Genomic DNA, 17,713 nt, shown 5'->3' with positions numbered 1-17,713 from the left:
CTAACCTACGCATCCCAGGACACTAAGGGCAATTTTAGCATGGCCAATCAACCTAACCCGCACATCTTTGGACTGTGGGAGGAAACCGGAGCACCCGAAGGAAACCCACGCAGACACGAGGAGAATGTGCAAACTCCACACAGACAGTGACCCAAGGCCGGGAATCGAACCCAGGTCCCTGGAGCTGTGAAACAGCAGTGCTAACCACTGTGCTACCGTGCCGCCCCAGTCTAAAGATATGCGGGTTAGGTGGATTGGCCATGCTCAATTGCCCCTTAGTGCCAGTGAGATGAGCAGGGTAAATACCTGGGATTACGGGGATAGGACCTGGGTGGGATTGTTGTTGGTGCAGGCTCGATGGACCAAATGGCCTCTTTCTGCACTGTAGGAATTCTCTGATTCAGTGAACCAGTTGGGTTTTTACCGCACTTTACGATGGATAGTTTCATGGCCACCATCACTGATGACTAGTTTTATATTCCAGATTTTTTTGTTAATTATATTTAAATTCCACCAGCTGCCATGATGGGATTTGAACGTGTGTCCCCAGAAGATTATTCTGAATCACCAGTCCAGTAACATTATCACTAAGCCACCATCTCCTTGAACCTATGAATATACCATATCATTTCACAATTACAGTCTTCACTTGGAAAACCATGAATCATAGAAACCCTACAGCGCAGAATGAGGCCATTCGGCCATCGGGTCCGCACCAACAATAATCCCACCCAGATCCCATCCCCGTAATCCCACCAATTAACCCAGCTAATCCCTCTAATCTATGCATCCTGGGACACTAAGAGGCAATTTATCATGGCCAACGCACCTAACCTGCACATCTTTGGACTGTGGGAGGAAACCTGAGCACTCGGAGGAAACCCATGCAGACACGGGGAGAATGTGCAAACTCCACACAGACAGTGACCCAAGCCAGGAATCGAACCGGGGTTCCTGGAGCTGTGAGGTAGCAGTGCTAACCACTATGCCACTGTGCCGCCCCATGCTTCTCGGTTTACTTTGATTGCTGTATGTAAACAGCTTGCATGTAACATCAATGCTCAAAATACTTGACTATTTAATTTTCTAGAGTCAAGGCAATCCAAGGGATAAATAATGGCTGAGATCGCATTGAATTGAATGAGTTGCAGGATGCTAAAACCTGACGGTGGGAAACCTCAGGCAATTCCCAAATTCCAAGAATTGAAAATTTGGAAACAGATTGAAGAGCAGAATTTCAAGGCTGGTAATCTCTAGGTTACTTCCCAGCTATGTGTTGGAATAGGAAATGATAGGAAGAGTGGAGGACTCAACACGTAGGGGTGACATCAAGAAGTAAGATGGTGGTTTATGGGGCATAGATACTAGTTCTGCGAACCATTCAGCATGGATAGACTACATCTAAACAGGAAGGGACTAAAGAGATAATTCGATAAGTGAAATTCAGTTAAACTAGGGCGGCAGGGGACATTAAGAATAAAAATAACCTTGAAGAACAACAGTAGCCAGAAATGGGAATTAGTGTCTCACAAGAGTCCTGCCCTGGGATTGCTTCCATTCACTGTCTGCAACAATGACAAATAATATGGCCAGCGGGAGTGCAGGTTTGCGGAGAATATTAAAGAAGGAATCAGGAATCAACTTTGCAGAAATGCAGCGTCGTGCTGTCTTTTCTATTGGAATTTGCACTGTAACCAATCACCCTGTGCGATAAAACTTCGTAAGAGTTTTAACAACACCAGGTTAAAGTCCAACAGGTTTATTTGGTAGCAAACATCATTAGCTTTCGGAGCGCTGCTCCTTCGTCAGATGGAGTGGATACCTGCTCTCAAACAGGGCACAGAGACACAAAAATCAAGTTACAGAATACTGATTAGAATGCGAATCCCTACAGCCAGCCAGATCTTAAAGATACAGACAATGTGGGTGGAGGGAGCATTAAGCACAGGTTAAAGAGATGTGTATTGTGCTTAATGCTCCCTCCACCCACATTGTCTGTATCTTTAAGATCTGGCTGGCTGTAGGGATTCACATTCTAAGATCTGGCTGGCTGTAGGGATTCGCATTCTAATCAGTATTCTGTAACTTGATTTTTGTGTCTCTGTGCCCTGTTTGAGAGCACATTTCCACTCCATCTGACGAAGGAGCAGCGCTCCGAAAGCTAATGGTGTTTGCTACCAAATAAACCTGTTAGACTTTAACCTGGTGTTGTTAAAACTCTTACTGTGTTCACCCCAGTCCAACGCCGGCATCTCCTCATCACGATAAAACTCCACCACACATACATATCGCCTTGATAGTTTCTTGTCGCTTCCTAGACCTGTTTCTGCTCATTAATGCAGCTCCATCGTCCATGCAATAGAGCAAAGAATGCAAGGTTCTTCCATTAATGCAAACAGCACGCTGGTGCTGATTTCTGTTCAAAGACTGAGACAAGTTAGGCCACCTGATATCAACACAATTCAGCTGTTTAAGCCTGAAAAATGGACCCTAAGCTGTATAGTTGTTACTTCTGCAACATTACAGCATTTTCCCCTTGCGATTATTTTTTGTCACCGAGGTTCTGATTAAACTTAAAGTTAAAGTTTATTTATTCGTCTCAAGTCATCTTACATTCACACTGTAATGAAGTTACAAGAGCTGTCAGTCTCTGAGCCAGAGGTTTTTCGGCCAGCCTGACACTTCTCTGACACACTCCCCTCAGTCCACAAAGGCCGAGTGTCATGCAGTGTAAAGTTTATTTATTATTGTCACAAAGTAGGCTTATATTAACACTGCAATGAAGTTACTGTCAAAATCCCCTAGTCACCACACTCCGGCACCTGTTCGGGTACACTGAGGGAGAATTTAGCACAGCCAATGCACCCTAACCAGCACATCTTTCAGACTGTGGGAGGAAACCGGAGCACCCGGAGGAAACTCACACAGACACGGAGAAAACATGCAAACTCTGCACAGACAGTGACCCAAGCCGGGAATCGAACCTGGTTCCCTGGCGCTGTGAGACAGCACTGCTAACTACTGTGCCAATTTTTCACTCATTTTTCCTGCCATCCCATTTTCCTTCGTGAAATAAAAAACACTGGATAAAGGAATTTTTTGAGAGAAAACCTAAAAAGTAAGCGGTCTGTCATTTCACTTCTGTTCCTCAGCCTCACTGTAGAATGATAGAATGTTACAGCACAGAAAGAGGCCAATTGTCCCTTCATATCTGTGTTAGATCTTTGAACGAGCTATCCAATTAGTCCCATTCCCCTGCTGTCCCACTCCCCTGCTGTCCCACTCCCCTGCTGTCCCACTCCCCTGCTGTATATGCCCGAAACACTGCAATCTTCTCCCCTTTGTGTTTATCAAACCCTCCTTTGAAATTTATTATTGAATTTGCTTCCTCCTTTAAGGCAGTGTTCCAAATCATCATAACTTGCAGCACAAAATAATTACCTTAAATTTCTGTCTCCTGCCTATGGAAACAGTTTCTCCTTATTTGTTCTGTCCAAGCCCTTCATGATTTTGAATGCCACAGTGCTTCTTTGCCTCGAGGAGACCAATTGCAGCTTCTCTGGTCTCTCTCTAGGGTGGCACGCTGGCACAGTGGTTAGCACTGTGGCCTCAACGCCAGGGACCCGGGTTTGATTCCCGGCTTGGGTCACTGTCTGTGCGGAGTCTGCACATTCTCCCCGTGTCTGCATGGGTTTCCTCCAGATGCTCCGGTTTCCTCCCACAGTCCGAAAGATGTGCTGGTTAGGTGCATCAGCCATGCTAAATTCTCCCTCAGTGTACCCAAACAGGCACCAGAGTGTGGTGTCTAGGGGATTTCCACAGTAACTTCATTGCAGTGTTAATGTAAGTCTACTTGTGACACTAATAAATAAACTTTAAAAACTCTATGCCTCAAGTTCCTCATCACGGGTACCATTCTGGTAAACCTCCTCCGCACCTTTTCCAAGATCTTGGGGCAGAACTCTCCCATTTTGAGACAATGGATGGGATTCTCCGAGCTCATCCATGGCCATCCCACTACAAGTGAGAACAGAGAATTTGGCAATCCAGACAAAACTCCATTCACTCTCGTGGCACTGGAAAATCCCAGCCACAAGCAAGGACAGATTTTTGGCACAAGGGCCAAGGTGGGGCAGGAACATGGAGTGTTCCCTACTGCAGCAGCCAATGGGACTGCGAGCCACATTTTCAGGCCCCGACTTCATAAATTGTGCTCTCGGGTGATTCAGTGGCGGGGCAAGTCTGGAGGATGCATAATTTACCATCGTTACAGGGTGCCATATTGAAAAGGTGCCCAACATCACTGATCCACAAGTGAAGAAAGAAGGTGGACCATCGGAAAATTAAGATGGATCTGCGGGACTATTCTGAAACCCAAAGATGGACCTCCTGAGAATGAAGATGGATCTCCTGGAAGATTCTGAGGCTGGAAGATGGACCTCTCCAGGACACCAAATCTGGAAGGTCCATCTGCCCACTGCTATGGTGTTCAAGGGTCATGCACGGCCTCCATCCCAATCTCCAGAGACAGCCCCAGCCATTGTTCAGATGAGTCCCGACATCAACATGACACATTGTTCCAGTTGTGTTTTCCCACCGGCATCGTAGAGAATGTGGCATTGTGGGTGGGGGGGCGGTTTGGATCTTCATCTGCACCCCGTTAACGGGATGTAAATGAGGTTCACGCCAGCTCCTGTCAGGTTTTCAAGCCTGCCATGGCGAGCACCAGGCCTCACTGTAAATTCACGCCGGCGTGAAACCAACTTCTGGGCCTTCCGCCATATTGTCTCCCCGTGCCCACCATCAAGCATGCCAGTGGAGACTTGGGCGAATTCCACCTTTGGTGTCCTTCCTAAAGCGAGATACCCAGAGGCCAAAGATTCCATGTATTTATTTAACAGCCTTATCAATTTGTCCTGCTTATAACAAATTCTGTGTGTCGCACCTCCCTCCCTCCCCCCCTCTAGCTCTTTTTGGTTCCTATACCTCCTTTAAAGTTGAGCCTCAAGTGGATAAAGCCATAACAAAGTGATGGAACACAGAATTGTGGCAAAAGGCATAAAATATATAGGCCAATGAATAATGAAGAATTTAGATAAAAGCTTGGTATGGCCAATCTCATATTCTTGTCATCTACCTTTCCCTAACCTTGCTCTGCTGTATCTTGCAGCAGGGTCCCATAATGATGCTCAAGATCACCTTCCAGAATTGCTGTCACTTTTGATTTCTTACTTCTCCAGATAACACTCCAGTAACTCTGGGATTTTTTGGATCAGTTCATCCTGTCTCTCTCTCTCTCTCTCTTCTGTCCCAGCGGATGGTTTCTTCCTTCACTCTGATTATATTCGGAACATTATAGAGATCCTTCATCTACTCTGATGCCTCAGGATGTCATCAGTTGCTCCTGAAGCCCAATTCTCTGATGCTTACCTCTCCTTAATAATCCACTGATTGTGCACACTGGTATTTTAATTGGTTTAGTTTAGTTTATTTATTAGTGTCGCAAGTAGGCTTACGTTAACACTGCAATTTAGTTACTGTGAAAATTCCATGGTCGCCACATCCCCAGCACCTGTTCGGGTACACTGAAGGAGAATTTAGCCTGGCCAATGCACCTAACCAACAACGTCTTTCAGACTGTGGGAGGAAACCGGAGCACCCGGAGGAAACCCACGCAGACACGGGGAGAACGTGCAGACTCCGCACAGACAGTGACCCAAGCCGGGAATCGAACCTGGGTCCCTGGCGCTGTGAGGCAGCAGTGCTAACCACTGTGCCGCCCTCCTCCCGAGTTGAAACTGAGCTATAATGGACGATGAAGGAGAGAATGGAACCACAAGCCGCAGCCTCTGGGCAGACTATCTCAGCAAAGGGTGGAAGTTCATTGTTGTGGAAGAACAAGGTATTTTAGCATGAGGCAGACAACATCCGTGCTTATCTGTGAATGCTGAGTCTCACCTGCTTAAAAATTGAGTTTCAGTGGTGGAGTGTGGGTGAATTGAATTATCTTCTATTTTTGGTTTTATTTTTGGAACTTGCTGCATATTGAAACAACTCATAAAATTGCACAAAATCTGGAGATACAAATTACTTATATTGATGCTTTCTGCACAATTGATGGAATATGCTTTCTGCTTCCCATTGCATTCAATTATGTAGAAGCCTTGCAGGAGTATATTTTATTTAAACTTACTTACTTTTAACTATCTCCATTCTTGTGCCTTCTTTGCTTTGATTTCTAAAGTAAGTTGTAACTCAGCTCAGTGAAGCAAAATAATTCAAAGATTTTGAGTCGTGCCAAGCCCACTATTTCACAAATTCAGAGGCACACTCGTAAAATGAATAGGTTTAGTATAAAAATTGTGAAATGCTTTTCTTTTCAAACATAAACCACTATAGTTTGACTGTTTTTGTATAAACCTCATTTGTGGTTTATTTTAATTTTTAACAGATATGAGCATTTTACAATCACTGTATTAATTCATCGGAAAACTTGGAATTATTTATTTAAAACTTTTTAAAATCCTAACTTTTACCCCTGCGTATGCTCAAGAAGAATCCCGACAGTGCAGAAAGAGGCCATTCGGCCCATCAGGTCTGTACTAACTCTCTGAAAGAGCATCCCACCCACACCCTCCCCTCTATTCTATCCTGGTCATTCCCCATGACAAATCCTCCTAACCTACACACCTTTGGACACGAAGGGGCAATTTAGCATGGCCAATCCTCCTAAACTGCACATCTTTGGACACTAAGGAACAAGTTAGCATGACCAATCCTGCACATCCTTGGAAACCGGAGCACCCGCAGGAAACTCTCGCAGAAACAGGGAGAGCATGCAGACTCCACACGTCCATCCAGAACTGGCAGCCCAAAAGTTAAATGCCACTGCATTCTGACAAATTAGCTTGAATATTTACAATAACCCAAGTGCCACAGGAAAGAATAGCCAAGCAAAAAGCAGCTATTCACACCTTCTTCATAACCAATTCATTTCCTATTACTGCCGCAAAAAACTTGCACTTACGGCACTAAATCAACAACTCCTAGGACTGACTGGGCCATGTTCAACTCCTGTTCATATTGAACCCTTCTCCATTTCAGCCGTCAAAGTTCTCATTTGAATATATCTCTGTAAGATCGCCTGTCAATTACCCACTTCCAATTTTCTTCAGCCCTGCCTCATAACCCAGGCCTCTGATGCTTGGGTTTGTCTCATGGCTGTTCTCTGAACTGTCTCTAGGCTCTGCACAGCTTCCCTGTGCCTGTGATCAGAACTGGATGCTACTCAAGGTGTGTATTAACCAGAGAAGTTCACTATAGCGTGTTAATGTGGCTCCCTCTGACATGCACTCTACTGTAAATCAATAGTCTGATTTGATGTTTGCTGCCCTGCATTGGGTGAACAAGTCTACAAAATCCTCTTGATCCCTTTCAACTTCATCATCGGCTGTTTTAGCGGCAGTCATTACGTGCCTATGCAGCCCATCGCTGAAGTCCAATTATGTAACCTATTTGTGATTTTCTGAACGATTTTAACTTTTATAGCTCATTAATCAAGAACACAAAGGCCTGTGCTGCTTTTTATCGAAGGATACTGTGCATAATTCACCTAAGGTATAGGTAAAGTGCAAGTAAGGGAAACCAGGACATGAAATATTAAATCTGAAACCATAATGGCGGCAAGTGGGAAAGAGTGTTCTGTAGTACAGATGTTACAGCGCCATTCTTGTAATTAAAAGTCCTTCTTCAAAATCCTCTCTTTCTACAAGAGGGAAAGAACATTAGGGCGCGATCTTACCGGCTGTCCACACCACACTCCCGCTGCAGTGAAGTTGGAGAATTTTGCACTCAGCCAAATCTCCGTTCACTGCAGCGGGATGGGAAAATCCCGCCAGTGTGGACTGCCATAAGATTCCAATTTTTAAGGCAATGTTTTGCCAAGCATGGCAAACCTCAAGTTGGGGGTGACTCACTCCATAATACACCAAGTTGCCAGCGGAGAACATTTCTTTACAAAAGCACCCCGTAATACAAGATGGGCCAATGACGCAACACCAGACCACCCTATGAGGGTACAATTTCTTAGCCTGTTGCATGCTTCTTTTTCGATTTGATTTATTATTGTCACATGTATTGCTTGCTATACAGTGAAAAGTATTGTTTCTTGCGCGCTATACAAAGCATACCATTCATAGAGAAGGAAAGGATATGGTGCAGAATGTAGCTAAGGTGTAGAGCAACATCAACTTAATATAAGGTTGGTCGATTCTAAAGTCTGATGGCAGCAGGAAAGATGCTGTTCCTGAGTCAGTTGGTACGTGACCTCAGACTTTTATATCTTTTTCCCGACGGAAGAAGATGGAAGAGAATATGTCCTGGGTTTGTGGGATCCTTGATTATGCTGGCTGCTTTTCCGAGGCAGTGGGAAGTGTAGACAAAGTCAATGGATGGGAGGCTGGTTTGCGTGATGGACTGGGCTATGTTCACAATTGTTTGTAATTTCTTGAGGTCTTGGATAGAGCAGGAACCATACCAAGCTGTGATACATCCAGAAAGGATGCTTTCTATGGTGCATCTGTAAAAATTGGTGAGAGTCGTAGCAGACATACCGAATTTCCTTAGCTTCCTGAGAAAGTAGAGGCATTGGTGGGCTTTCCATTGGCGTGGAGGGACCAGGACAGGTTGTTGGTGATCTGGACACCTAGAAGCCTGAAGCTATTGACAATTTCCATTTCATCCCCATTGATGTAGACAGGGGCATGTCCTCCACTACCTTCCTGAAGTCATAGAATAGACACTTACATACAATCCTACAGTGCAGAAGGAGGCCATTCGGCCCATTGAGCCTGCACTGATCACAATCCCACCCAGAGCCTATCCCAATAGCCCCATGCATTTACCCTAGCTAACCCCCCTGACACTAAAGGGCAATTTAGTATGGCCAATCCATCTAAGCCGCACATCGTTGGACTGTGGGAGAAAACCCATGCAGTCAATGACTATCTCCTTCACTTTACTAACATTGAGGGATGGTAGTTTCAGGGCAGCACTCAGACTGGTTTACTTTTTATCCCTAAATGTCCCTGTTTGACTTAATGGTGATAAATCCTTCCGTGCCTTTTTTTTCCACAGGTATTAACCAGTTCAATAACTGGGCTAGCACCCGCATTGACGTGCACACAGACAGTTAATACAAGTGCATACAGGAGCAGTGTCAACCTGAAAATATATTGCATGATGCTTTTAATCCGGTTAGTTTCTGCACCAAAAATAAGATTGGGGGTTACCTTTTGCCAATAAGTCGTATCTAACACTCGAAATGTATCAAATTAAATTTTTCTCAGTGTTAATATTTTATTATCGTATATTGAGCATAAATCTAAACTACATTTTACACCACAGTACAGTGTGTGTGAAATCAAAAGCTGCTGCATATTGCCTTTTTAATAGAATAACGTGAACCGTATTGAACAAATTGTACAATTTTCTCGCAGCTTAGGTGATGATCCTCATCAATAAATCATGTCTCTTCAGTTTAGAAATGCCATCAAGCTATGTGCTGCATTGAAACATATATTTGTTGGTTCACATCCCTGATTTTAGTGAGCCACTAATCACAAGTTGCTGCAGTACGTCACAACACCTGATATCTAAGCAGTGCTGGCAGCTGCAAATTAAACAATTCACAGGAAAACCCGGCCTATGGTCCAACACCGAGATTTATGCATTTAGAAATCTGAACACAGCGAGGTGAAGAGAATGCTGAAATTCCTGAATTGATGAGAGCCATCACATATTCACACTCTGAAAATGTTTGGCCATATTTTGGAATGTGGGTCACTTTAGTCATTCTACTAAACAAACATAATGCAGAGAAGAGTTGGCAGAATTAACAATCAGGCTTTTTTTTCCCTGCCACAATTGAAGTTTGTTCAGAATAGGTTTACAATACTGTCTTTAAAATAGTAAGATTTTTTCCCCTAGAATCATAGAAACCCTACAATGCAGAAAGAGAGGCCATTCGGCCCATCAAGTCTGCACCAACAACAATCCCACCCAGGCCCTATCCCCGTATCCCTATACATTTACCCGCTAACCCCTCTCACCTACACATCCCGGGACACTAAGGACGATTTAGCTTGGCCAATCAACCTAACCTGCACATCTTTGGACTGTGAGAGGAAACTGGAGCACCCGGAGGAAACCCACACAGAGACAGGGAGAATGTGCAAACTCCGCACAGACAGTGACCCAAGCCGGGAATCGAACCCAAGTCCCTGGAGCTGTGAAGCAGCAGTGCTAACCACTGTGCTACTGTGCCGCTTTGTTCTTTCATGTGATGTTTTTTCTCCTTAGGGTTGATTTAGGGGAGTGACTGATTCTACAAAGGTGGAAGATGCTTGTATCATCCCTGAATTTATTGATATGATACGAATATATCTGGAGCAAATTTCTCCAATAGTGGAGAAATTATAGTTGGGAAACTCATAAGGGGCCAGAATTAGAGGCGCACAAATATCCTAGTGGGGCTGGAAGAGATCTCAGAGATGGGGAGGAGCAAGGCCATGGGGAGTTTTAAAACAAGGATGAGCGTTTTAAAATCAAGACACTGCTTACTTGGGAGCTGATGTAGGTAGAGGGCAGGGGCTGACAGGGGAACAGGACTTGTTGTGAGTTAAGACGCAGGCAGAAGAGTATAGAATAAGCTCAACAAGTGGACCGAAAGTGGATGATTTCATACTCCTCATGTTGGTGGAGCAAAATCTGTCGCACAGCACAGTGCATTAACCAAAGATTATTTTTAATCATTGGAAAAATTAAAAATCTCTAATTTCAGCAGAATAGAGAACGTGCTAGGTAAAGAAAATAGCATTCTGTATTTTTAAAAAGAGGTCCTTTTTCCTTTCCACTTTATCCTAAATACGTACAATATTCACTCATATTCCTCCATTGTTCTTCTTTTGGAAGGTGCCATTTCACCATATCATCCTGGCAGGGGGGCAGGGCATTCATTCATGTTCTGTGGTCTAATCTCTGTTGGCACAATTTAAGCAGCTCTGGCCTAATATTAAATCTTTTTGATTACCCTCTCCTGCACACAGCCCCTCCCCAAAGACAGTTGCAACCCTTTCATGTGTCACATTGAAATTCCCAAACGAGTCTTACGTTGCTGTCATCAGCAACTGTGTAATAACAAACTTATACCTACATGGTTGGAAACGCACACTCCTGAGTCTTTCCACAAGCTTGCATATCCTAAACAGATTTTGTGAAATGACTTGTATCAGCATGCTTGCATCACCAAAAAAATTAAATTATGCTTATAAATATCATTGTGCTTGCAATGTCATCTCGTTCATCTCTCCTCTGTGAGAAGCCATTCCGTTCAAATATTAATCCTGACAGTATTTTTTTCCGGTGTTTTGCTGTCGTGTAATTTTTTTTCCCAGTTTTTTTAACAATGGCTATTGAATTTTTGTAACGAGGGTGACATTACTGTAACTTATGCCCGCGTAACTGCACATAATGCTTGGATTTGGTACTCAATGTGTTGTACTGGGTGAAAAGTAAAATATATAAGACAGCTGACCTTTGAAATACTGTGTTGGTGTTTGTTCAGAGAAAGTGCTACTGATTGGTAAATAAATCATGCAACGTTTGCACAGTCATAATTGATTTTGTTTACTCAGCATTCACCTTTTCAGTAATGGCTTTCGAATAATTTTTGTGCACGGTTTTCATATTCCAAATACCTGATCAAAATAACCTGCGAGCGTTACTCTGCAAAGTACATGTGGAGTGATGTGTAAAAATGCCTTCATGCTGCTTTGAAAGCAAAGGCAATTATAGCCTGGTGTCTTAACCTCAAACTAACCCATTTGTGTTGTCCCACATACTGCAGAGATAGAAAGACCTTCAAATCTGTAATGAAAAGAAGCTCAGTTGCATCTTGTAGGATTTGGCAGAGAGAATAACTCACTGAAAATAGTTGTCCAGAATTTCGGATGGAACAAACAGCTTTCGACTGACAAGTACAAAGTTTTAATTGGACATCCATAAACACCTAGAATAATGGTTGAATAGCATTATTGTCCAGCTGAGTGCCAGAAATAGCATTACATCAATGGGCAACTAAAATAGATTAACTGGCTGCCCACTTTATGGCTGTTTGTGTGGAGTGTAATGGATTGGAGGTACACCCTAGTTTCAAATCGTGAGAGCCTCTTTCCTGGAACCTCCTTGGGGTTTCCCCAGTCTGCAGTTATGTTTTCATCATAATAGCGATGTAACTCTGAAACAACAGCAGAAAGAAACGTTTGCTGAGTTTCTGCAGTGTTGTTGTTGGTCATTCCCTTAAATCGAGGCAGAAATTCAGGCCAGTCCCATAGAAGTCCTTCCCTCCCTCTACTCCAATGTTTCCAAATTTGCAAACCACATCCATTGCTGTAGGGAGCCTTTGAAAGGCCATCAGATACACTGGTCTGTCTCAATGGGAATTGGGGCTTAATTATCAGCCCTACAATTCAGAGTCGTTCTTGAAATGAATGAATGGAAATGTAAAGGATCATCGAATCCCTACAATGCAGAAGGAGGCCATTCGGCCCACCAAGTCTGACTCTCCAAAAGAGCATCATTCACTGCCCTATCCCTGTAAACCCATGCATTTACCCCGCTAATCCCCTAAACTACACCAAGGGTCAATTTAGCATGGCCAATCCATCCAACCTTCTTTTATTCATTCGTGGGACATGGGTGTCACTGGCTGGCCAGCATTTATTGCCCATCCCTAGTTGCCCCTTGAGAAGGTGGTGGTGAGCTGCCTTCTTGAATCGCTGCAGTCCACATGCTGTGGGTTGACCCACAATGCCTTTAGGGAGGGAATTCCAGGATTTTGTCCCAGCGACTGCGAAGGAACTGGCTTTGATCTTTGGGTCCTCACTGTCCACGGGGATGGTGCCAGAGGACTGGAGAGTGGCGAATGTTGTTCCTCTGTTTAAGAAAGGGAATAGAAATGACCCTGGTAATTATGACCGGGTTAGTCTTACTTCGGTGGTTGGTAAGTTGATGGAAAAGGTCCTTAGGGATGGGATTTACGACCATTTAGAAAGATGCGGATTAATCCGGGATAGTCAGCACGGATTCGTGAAGGGCAAGTCGTGCCTCACAAATTTGATTGAATGTTTTGAGGAGGTAACTAAGTGTGTTGATGAAGGTAGGGCAGTTGATGTCATATACATGGATTTTAGTAAGGCGTTTGATAAGGTTCCCCATGGTCGGCTTATGATGAAAGTAAGGAGGTGTGGGATAGAGGGAAAGTTGGCCGATTGGATAGGTAACTGGCTATCTGATCGAAGACAGAGGGTGGTGGTGGATGGAAAATTTTCGGACTGGAGGCAGGTTGCTAGCGGAGTGCCACAGGGATCAGTGCTTGGTCATCTGCTCTTTGTGATTTTTATTAATGACTTAGAGGAGGGGGCTGAAGGATGGATCAGTAAATTTGCTGATGACACCAAGATTGGTGGAGTAGTGGATGAGGTGGAGGGCTGTTGTAGGCTGCAAAGAGACATAGATAGGATGCAAAGCTGGGCTGAAAAATGGCAACTGGAGTTTAACCCTGATAAATGTGAGGTGATTCATTTTGGTAGGACTAATTTAAATGTGGATTACGGGGTTAAAGGTAGGGTTCTGAAGACTGTGGAGGAACAGAGAGATCTTGGGGTCCATATCCACAGATCTCTAAAGGTTGCCACTCAAGTGGATAGAGCTGTGAAGAAGGCCTATAGTGTGTTAGCTTTTATTAACAGGGGGTTGGAGTTTAAGAGCCGTGGGGTTATGCTGCAACTGTACAGGACCTTGGTGAGACCACATTTGGAATATTGTGTGCAGTTCTGGTCACCTCACTATAAGAAGGATGTGTAAGTGCTGGAAAGAGTGCAGAGGAGATTTACCAGGATGCTGCCTGGTTTGGAGGGTAGGTCCTTTGAGGAAAGGTTGAGGGAGCTAGGGCTGTTCTCTCTGGAGCGGAGGAGGCTGAGGGGAGACTTAATAGAGGTTTATAAAATGATGAAGGGGATAGATAGAGTGAACGTTCAAAGACTATTTCCTTGGGTGGATGGAGCTATTACAAGGGGGCATAACTATAGGGTTCATGGTGGGAGATATAGGAAGGATATCAGAGGTAGGTTCTTTACGCAGAGAGTGGTTGGGGTGTGGAATGGACTGCCGGCAGTGATAGTGGAGTCAGACACTTTAGGAACACAAGCGGTTATTGGATAGGCACATGGAGCACACCAGGATGATAGGGAGTGGGATAGCTTGATCTTGGTTTCAGATAAAGCTCGGCACAACATCGTGGGCCGAAGGGCCCGTTCTGTGCTGTACTGTTCTATGTTCTATATATTTCCAAGTCAGGATGGTGAGTGGCTTGGAGGGGAACTTGCAGGTGGTGGTGTTCCCATGTATCTGCTGCCTTGTCCTTCTAGATGGAAGTGGTCGTGGTTTTGGAAGGTGCTGTCTAAGAATCTTTGGTGAATTGCTGCAGTGCATCTTGTAGATAGTACACACTGCTGCTACTGAGCGTCAAAGATTTGCTACCTACACATCTTTGACTGTGGGAGGAAACCAGAGCACCCGGGGAAAACCCACGCAGACTTGGGGAGAACATTCAAACTCCACAAAGACAGTGACCCAAGAGCAGAATTGAACCCAAGTCCCTGGCGCTGTGAGGCAGCAGTGCTAACCATTGTGCCACCGAGCCGCCTGCTCTGGCACCATTTGAAGTCTCCTTGTAAATAACGTCACTGTAACCACGTTTGGGTGCAAGGTCTTTTTAAAAGTTGACTTTTGTTTTATTGCAATTCAAATTGACGCAGATGGAGCACTCTTTAAGCTTGTCTTTCCCATGTCACAGAATTTCAGTGAGGAAGCAGTTTGTTCAAATTGCTGCAGAGAGCTGTTCAATCTTATTGACCTATTTTAGAACTGACACCAGGAGATTTCTTGAAGATTATAATTGCGTGAAATCTGCTGTGCTGTGCTTTGAGTTTACCTTCAGCTGATAAACTCATTCATGGCTTTCTGCCGGAGAAACGCAGCCTTTAATTCAGAGAACTGATGTCAGTGAATAAAGGGATAACCCTTTAGAACCGAGATTAGGAGGAATTTCTTCAACAGAGAGTGGTGAATCTTTCGAATTCATTGCCACATAAGGCTGTGGAGGCCAGGTCATTGAATGTGTTTAAGATTTTCATTTGATTTCTGATTTAATTTATTATTGTCACATGTATTAACATACAGTGAAAAGTATTGTTTCTTGCGCGCTATAGAGACAAAGCATACCATTCATAGAGAAGGAAAGGAGAGAGTGCAGAATGTACTGTTACAGTCATAGCTAGAGTGTAGAGAAAGGTCAACTTAATGCGAGTTAGGTCCATTCAAAAGTCTGATGGCAGCAGGGAAGAAGTTGTTCTTGAGTTGGTTGGTACGTGTTCTCAGACTTTTGTTTCTTTTTCCCGATGAAAGAAGGTGGAAGAGAGAATGTCCGGGGTGCGTGGGGGATCAAAGGTGATGGGGAAAGGGCGGGAGAATGGAGAAACATATCAGCCATGATCAAATGGTCGAACAGACTCAATGGGCCGAATGGTCTAATTCTACTCCTATATTTTATGGTCTTATAGTTGGAAAGCAGCATATTAATCCCGGGTGAGTTTATCAGCAGTTATTATTCAGTCTGAGCACACTATCTCTCACATAACTTTCTGCTTAAGGCCACAGTCACATTTCAGTTTGTACAAAGTGGAGGGTGTGCCTGGGGAGGCAATCCTTATGTTGCGTACAAAAATAAATATCTAGTGGGCGCACAAATGGACACAAAGACTGGGCAGTGCGGAATGTTCTTCAAAACAGCAATCATTACCAAACTGAAGATATTACTATGATAAGGCATTACATAAATTAAAGTTTTTGGCTCTTTTCTGGGCTTAAGGAGGTCAAGGTAGGGTATATGTGACTACCTCAGTCTCTCAGCCTTAACGTTGAGGCAGGCTGATGATATTGAGGGCAGGGAGTTGCTGAATCCAATAAATATTTTCTGACATACCAATTAAGGCCGTTAGAGCCTGATTCCTCCTTACAGTTTTCAGGATATACCTCATTAGCTCCTAATGGAAATGCAGTTTGTACGCTACTGATCCAAAATATGTATTTACATTCTCTAGCCAATGTTAACTTAAGCCTTTCCAGATTGGGGTGGTGGGGGAGGGGATAGAAGAGGTGTGATTTGGTTTGGTGACCATTCAGTTCTTGTTTGGATGGTATGGTATGTCCCAAGGTTCGATTTCAAAATTTGGGGGAAATGGCCGTGACGCTTTTGATCAGCTACTCTCTCAGAGCGGGTCAAGGAGGGTTGCAGATAAGGTCGACAGAACGGAGAGACACAAAATGGCAACTCTCAGGAGTTGAAGACGAGTGGAAGCAAAGGTACAAAACGATATTGGTCCCGAATTTGCTGTCAAAATAACAGCAAGGCTAATGGCATTCACCATTTTTTCATGGAGATTTATATAACTTCAGGAGAGGTGCAGCTGTGATTGTGAATGTCTAAATGTGGCAGTTTGAGTTACTCCATCTTTGCCTTTGCTAAAATGGCTTTCCCCCTTAGCCATCCCTTTTTAAAGGAAATTGCAATACCCTTTTTTTTGTTTACCTATTCGTGGGACGTGGGCGTCGCTGGCAAGGCCAGTATTTATTGCCCCTGAGAAGGCGGTGGTGAAGAATGAGGGGAGATCTTTAGAAGAATGAGGGGAGATCTTACCGAAACGTATAAGATTATGAAGGGAAGAGATAAGATAGAAGTAGGGAGGTTGTTTCCACTGGCGGGTGAATCAAGAACTAGGGGGCATAGCCTCAAAATAAGGGGAAGCAGATTTAGGACTGAGTTGAGGAAGAACTCCTTCGCCCAAAGGGTTGTAAATCTGTGGAATTCCCTGCCCAGTGAAGCAGTTGAGGCTACCTCATTGAATGTTTTTAAGGCAAGGATAGATACATTTTTGAACAGTAAAGGAATTAAGGGTTATGGTGAGCGGGTGGGTAAGTGGAGCTGAGTCCACAAAAAATCAGCCATGATTTTATTGAATGGTGGGGCAGGCTCGAGGGGCCAGATGGCCTACTCCAGCTCCTAGTTCTTATGCTCTTGAACTGCTGTGGGTACACACACAACTGCTGTTAAGAAAGGAGCGCCAAGATTTTGACCCAGTGACAGTGAACAGGCGGCAGTATAGTTTCAGGTCAGGATGGTGAGTGACTTGGAGGGGAATTTTCTGGTGGTGATGTTCCTATACATTTGCTGTCTTGTCCTTCTAGATGGTAGAAGTCACGGGTTTGAAAGGTGCTGCTGAAGGAGCCTTGGTGAGTTGCTACAGTGCATCTTGTAGGTGATACACTCTGCTGCCACTGCGTATCGGTGGCGGACGGAGTGAATGATGAGGTGGTCGATGGTGTGCCATTGAAGCGGGGCTGCTTTGTCCTGGATGGTGTTGAGCTTCTTGAGTGTTATGGGAGCTGCACTCATCCAGGCAAGAGGAGAATATTCCACCACACTCCTGACTTGTGCCCTGTAGATGGTGGGCAGGCTTTGGGGAGTCAGGAGGTGAGTTACTCACCGCAGGATTTATAGCTTTCGTAGCAGCTCTTGTTACCTGTTATTTGTCTA

General features: G+C 44.3%; 1 protein-coding gene across 9 annotated transcripts in view; it reads left to right on the top strand.

Moving 5' to 3' along the window:
- LOC144506949 (gephyrin) overlaps positions 1 to 17,713 on the top strand; it is a 489,936-nt gene that overhangs the window by 271,141 nt on the left and 201,082 nt on the right. The gene's annotated exons all lie outside the window — the stretch shown is intronic.

Source organism: Mustelus asterias, chromosome 18, assembly GCF_964213995.1.
Source record: "Mustelus asterias chromosome 18, sMusAst1.hap1.1, whole genome shotgun sequence".
NCBI classification, from domain to species: Eukaryota; Metazoa; Chordata; class Chondrichthyes; order Carcharhiniformes; family Triakidae; genus Mustelus; species Mustelus asterias.
Note: the sequence above shows the minus strand (reverse complement) of the source record. Positions and strands in the feature narration are given on the sequence as shown.